This window comes from Coregonus clupeaformis, unplaced genomic scaffold (assembly GCF_020615455.1).
Source record: "Coregonus clupeaformis isolate EN_2021a unplaced genomic scaffold, ASM2061545v1 scaf6513, whole genome shotgun sequence".
NCBI classification, from domain to species: Eukaryota; Metazoa; Chordata; class Actinopteri; order Salmoniformes; family Salmonidae; genus Coregonus; species Coregonus clupeaformis.
In genome coordinates this window covers 5,035-10,599 of record NW_025539967.1, presented here as the reverse complement: position 1 = coordinate 10,599, position 5,565 = coordinate 5,035, and the positions used below count along the sequence as shown (strand labels likewise).

General features: G+C 41.5%; 1 long non-coding RNA gene across 1 annotated transcript; it reads right to left on the bottom strand.

The window, feature by feature from the left end:
- Window positions 1–4,486: 4,486 nt before the first annotated feature.
- On the bottom strand, window positions 4,487–4,880 carry LOC123491016. Its single transcript, XR_006661130.1, has 3 exons — window positions 4,854–4,880; window positions 4,678–4,761; window positions 4,487–4,560 (listed from the first exon to the last, which is right to left on the bottom strand). It is a non-coding gene; the product is annotated as an uncharacterized LOC123491016 (long non-coding RNA).
- Window positions 4,881–5,565: the final 685 nt, after the last annotated feature.

Below are 5,565 nucleotides of genomic sequence, written 5' to 3'. Positions count from 1 at the left end.
CTGCCGTGCGGTAGCAGAGAGAACAAAGTCTATGACTAGGGTGGCTGGAGTCTTTGACAATTTTGAGGGCCTTCCTCTGACACCGCCTGGTATAGAGGTCCAGGATGGCAGGAAGCTTGGCCCCAGTGATGTACTGGGCTGTACGGACTACCCTCTGTAGTGCCTTGCGGTCGGAGGCCAAGCAGTTGCCATACCAGGCAGTGATGCAACCAGTCAGGATGCTCTCGATGGTGCAGCTGTATAATTTTTTGAGGATCTCACCATAGGTGAGTTCAATTCCAAAGTAAAGGAGAATCACCTGCTTGAAATCTAATTATTTCTAACTACTTCTAGAAGGTGCCAATAATATTGGCCTGGCCATTTTCTGATTTCTTTGTGGAATAAGCTAACATTTATTAAATTATTCAGATTTTTTTGTGTTGTTCAACTGCAAACCAAAGACATACATTTGTGAATACCAAAATATTTTTTGATTTCAAACAGTTTTCTGCGGAAGAAATTGTGCATTATTAGAAAAAGTGCAAGGGTGCCAATATCTTTGGCCACGACTGTACATAGGATCCTGTATATAGCATTTTTAACATATTAAAACAAAAGAGATATACATTATATTTGTCCAGCCTTTGCTGCTATCCTTGCAGATGTGTATAATATGCTGCGACCCTAACCAAAATGTATTTAATAGCTCCAAATAACAAAATAATGTTGCTAGGTTGTTGTAACATTTAAACTTAAAACATGTTTTTAATTTTTTTGCACTGCATGGATCACTTTTTTATTTTATTTTTTTATTTCACCTTTATTTAACCAGGTAAGCCAGTTGAGAACAAGTTCTCATTTACAACTGTGACCTGGCCAAAGATAAAGTAAAAAGCAGTACGATAAAAACAACAACACAGAGTTACATATGGGGTAAACAAAACATAAAGTCAAAAATACAAACAGAAATATATAAGTACAGTGTGTGCGAATGTGTGTTATAGAGGTAAGGCAATAAATAGGCCATAGTGCAAAATAGTTACAATTTCGTATTAACACTGGAATGATAGATGTGCAAAAGATGATGTGCAAATAGAGATACTGGGGGTGCAAATTAGCAAAATAAACTAACAATATGGGGGATGAGGTAGTTGGGTGGGCTAATTTCCAGAATGGCTGTGTACAGGTGCAGTGATCGGTAAGCTGCTCTGCCAACTGACGCTTCAGGGGTTAGTGAGGGAGATAAGAGTCTCCAGCTTCAGAGATTTTTGCAGTTCGTTTGAATGCAGTATTGCTGTATGGCCACTCAAAATGTATTGTAGTTGAGTAGCCAGCCTAGGCTACTGCTCAAACATTGCTGTAATACGCCTACATGTTTCTCCTTTGCATGGTGTTTAGTTGCAGATTTAGTTTTTGGGGGTTATTCATTGTCAAGAACTTTTAAAACCTAAGACAGACTGCAACATCTTAGTATCCTAGCTAGGACTGTGGCATGTGTCTATACACTTTGCCTCCGCTGCACACGGTAAATGGGACACACAAAGCAGCACGATTGACCTTGATTTCACCAATGGAGGACAACAGGCTGTAATTTCATAAAGTAGATCACTCAACTGTTAACTCATTTATACTTGCTTGTGTGTCCTATTGTCCTTTAGCAGTAATTTATACCCGATGTGTGAATCCTTTATCTTATAACTTTTGACAACCAAGATGACATTTTCTGTAGGCTACAACAATGACCCGTTGGAACCCGAAACTTGGCATGGTCATTTAGCCTACAAGCACCTTTAAACTTTTGGTCGGTAGTAGACTCGGTCAGTGCCATTAGTGATGATGTGATACAGCTACACTGGCTGGCTTGTGTGTAGGTGTGTGTGTGGGTCTGGGAGGAGGGGTGTGTGTGTGGCAGGACGTTGGCAGTGGTTGCTGTGACTTATAGGACAGCGCATCGCAGGGCTCTATAGAAGCAGGCGAAAATGAATTGACAACCCAAATCATTGCGCAGGCCGGATAAAATGAGTGTCACGGGCCTTGTGTTTCACACATGTGGTCTAAAAGCTCATTGTTGTAAAAACATAGCAGAACAGATTGGGGAATCTCCAGTTCCATGTGGTTCCTCTCAGTACCTTGAGCACCTCCATGTTATTGTGTAGTTCTCCCAGGTATTTGTAGTAGTCACCAGACAGGGTGAGCAGCTCTATGTAACGGGTCTGCAGCAACGTAGCCTGGGAAAGAAAGGCAAACAATGCACAGTTAACAATAGAGACACACAAATGACACAAACCACAAAGAGAGAGACATACAGTGCCCTTCAGAAAGAGTATTCAAACCCTTGAATTTCAAATGGATTAGATTGAGATTTTGTGTCACTGCCCTATGTCATAGTAAGAATCTTCCCAGCGTGAAATAGTTCCCAATTGTTCTGATCGTGTTCTGATTGTGACGTTATGCTGCAAAATTTCTCCCAGCGTGAATATTTTCCCGGTTCAATAATTGCACACGCGTATCTTTATGTGGATGGCTAAGCTCGTAGCGGATGCCTCCATCTCACACCCTCCTCGACCTCGAAACGTATTCTGTGAGCACGCGAATATGCTTCGCCACATCTGCCAATCAATGGTGGCTGAGTATTGACACTGACCAATCAGAAGCTTGTTGAGGCGTAGGTCAGCATTTAAATACCCGATTCACGCATCAAAGTGCTGAGGGTTGATTTGAGAAGAGATTCTTTGCGATTGCAAAGACCTGGGCGCTACTTTTTTGATTGACAGTGCATATATTTGTTAGATAGTTAGTTAGCTAGCTAAATCAGGGGGTGAGGAGGGTGTGAGAGAAACATCTGCACGAGCTCAGCCATCCACATAAAGAGCGCACGTGCAATTATTGAACTGGGAACATTTCCTCACGCTATGAGAAATTTGTACAACATGACGTCACAATCAGAACTGATTGGGGGAACTATTTCACACTGGGAAGATTTAATTTGACTCCCTACACACAATACCCCATAATGTTAAAGTGGAATTGTTTAAAAAAATAATAATTGCTGAATTAAAAATCAAAAGCTGAAATGTCTTGAGAGTCAATAAGTATTCAACCCCCTTTGTTATGGCAAGCCTAAATAAGTAACAAATTTGCTTAACAAGTCGCATAATCGTTGCATGGACTAATACGCAATAATACTGTTTAACATGATTTGTTATGACTACCTCATCTCTATACCCCACACATACAATTATCTGTAAGGTCCCTCAGTCGAGCAGTGCATTTCAAACACAGACTCAACCACAAAGACCAGGGAGGTTTTCAAATGCCTTGCAAAGAATGGCACCTATTGGTAGATGAACCCCCCGAAAAAAACAGACATTGAATATCCCTTTCAGCATGGGTGAATTATTAATTACCGCACTTTGGATGGTGTATCAACACACCCAGTCACTAGAAAGATACAGGCGTCCTTCCTAATTCAGTTGCCGGAGAGGAAGGAAACCACTCAGGATTTCACCATGAGGCCTGTGGTGACTTTAAAACAGTTACAGTTTAATGGCTGTGATAGGAGAAAACTGAGGATGGATCAAGGAAGCCTGTACAGAATACAAATATTCCAAAACATGCATCCTGTTTGCAATAAGGCAGTAAAAAGTAAAACTACAAAAAATGTGGCAAAGTAATGAACTTTATGTCCTGAATACAAAGTGTTCTGTTTGGGACAAATCCAACACAACTACATCACTGAGTACAACTCTTCATATTTTCAAGCATGGTAGTGGCTTGTCATTGGCAAGGACTAGGAGTTTTTAGGATACAAATAAACTGAATAGAGCTAACAAAATCCTAGAGGAAAATCTGGTTCAGTCTGCTTTCCAACAGACACTGGGAGACAAATTCACCTTTAAGCAGGACAATTACCTAAAACACAAGGCCAAATATACATTGGAGTTGCTTCCAAGATGACATTGAATGTTCCCGAAGTCGCCTAGTTACAGTTTTGACTTAAACCGGTTTGAAAATCTATGGCAATGATCAATGATCAACAACCAATTTAAAAATTATAATATGCAAATATTGTACAATCTAGGTGTGCAAAGCTCTTAGAGACTTACCCAGAAAGACTCACAGCTGTAATCACTGCCACATGTATTGATTTAGGAGGTTTGATACTTCTATACTTTATGTAATCAAGATATATTAGTGTTTTATTTTTCATTATTATAATTTTTGGACAAATGTTAGAATTTTTCTTTCACTTTGACGTTAGAGTATTTTGTGTATATCAGTGACAAAAAAATGACAAAATTAAATCAATTTTAATCCCACCTTGTAACATGACAAAATGTGGAAAAAGTCAAGGGGGTGTGAATACTTTCTGAAGGCACTGTAGATACTGAGTGGGTTGTGTGTGGTTGTGTAACAGACATGTAGATACACATTTGAAAGTATCTTTGTTGACTGGATGTTGCGATTACTGTTACCTCCTCGGTGAGTTGAGCAGAAGGAGATTGTCATGGTCCTCTTCATATGGATGTTTAGTAGAGTCTCCAGACCAGCACTGTATGAGGCCAACTCCAGCTCATAGTCCTAAAACATACAGTCACATTAAAGCAGATGTACAATACAAACATCTTTATAACATCACAGAAATGTTAGGGACAGTCCGGTACTGTCAGATATAATGTGTCAAGAAATGGTCTGTACCTTGATGGAGTTGACACAGGCGTCAGTGTCTCTCAGAACACTCTTCACACTCTCCCTCTTCCCCTTGATCTCAGAGGTCAGCACCTAGACAGACACACAAATACATTCATATGTTGGTTATATTGACTCTAATAGACATTGAACAACTGGACTGTTTGTTTGTTTGACTGATTGACCTTCTGCTGGTTGAGGTGTTCCTCCAGGCCTGTGATGCTGTCTATCTTGGTGGCCTGCAGCGCGTCCTGTGTCTGATCCGGAGCATCAATCCACTCACTGAGGATTGAGCTAGTGGTTGTGTACTGCTGGAGCAGCTGGAGATACCTCTAGGTCCCTCAGTCTGACATAAAGGAGAAGCAAAACACAGTTTTTGTAAATCGATTTTTTTAAAGCGCTGAAGTGCTAAAAATCGTCTGTCCTCGGTTGCAACACTCATTACCGAGTTTCAAACTGCCTCTGGAAGCAACGTCAGCACAAGAACTGTTCGTCGGGAGCTTCAGGAAATGGGTTTCCATGGCCGAACAGCCGCACTACAAGTTTAAGATCACATGCCAAATGCGCCGTCGTGGAGTGGTGAATGCCGCTTCACCATCTGGCAGTATGACGGACTAATCTGGGTTTTGCGGATGCCAGGAGAATGCTACCTGCCCCAATGCATTGTGCCAACTGTAAAGTTTGGTGGAGGAGGAATAATGGTCTGGGCTGTTTTTCATGGTTCGGGCTAGGCCTGTAACGATCCCGGCAGTCTGAGTCGGGTCCTGTCTGTGGACTAGTTTTTCTGCTCGGGATCTCCAGTTTCCCGAGGGTTCTGAAACGCTCCGGGGGAGCTCTCTCTGATTTCCGCACCTGCATCCCATCAGCAATCTGCACACCTGGTCCTGATCATCACCC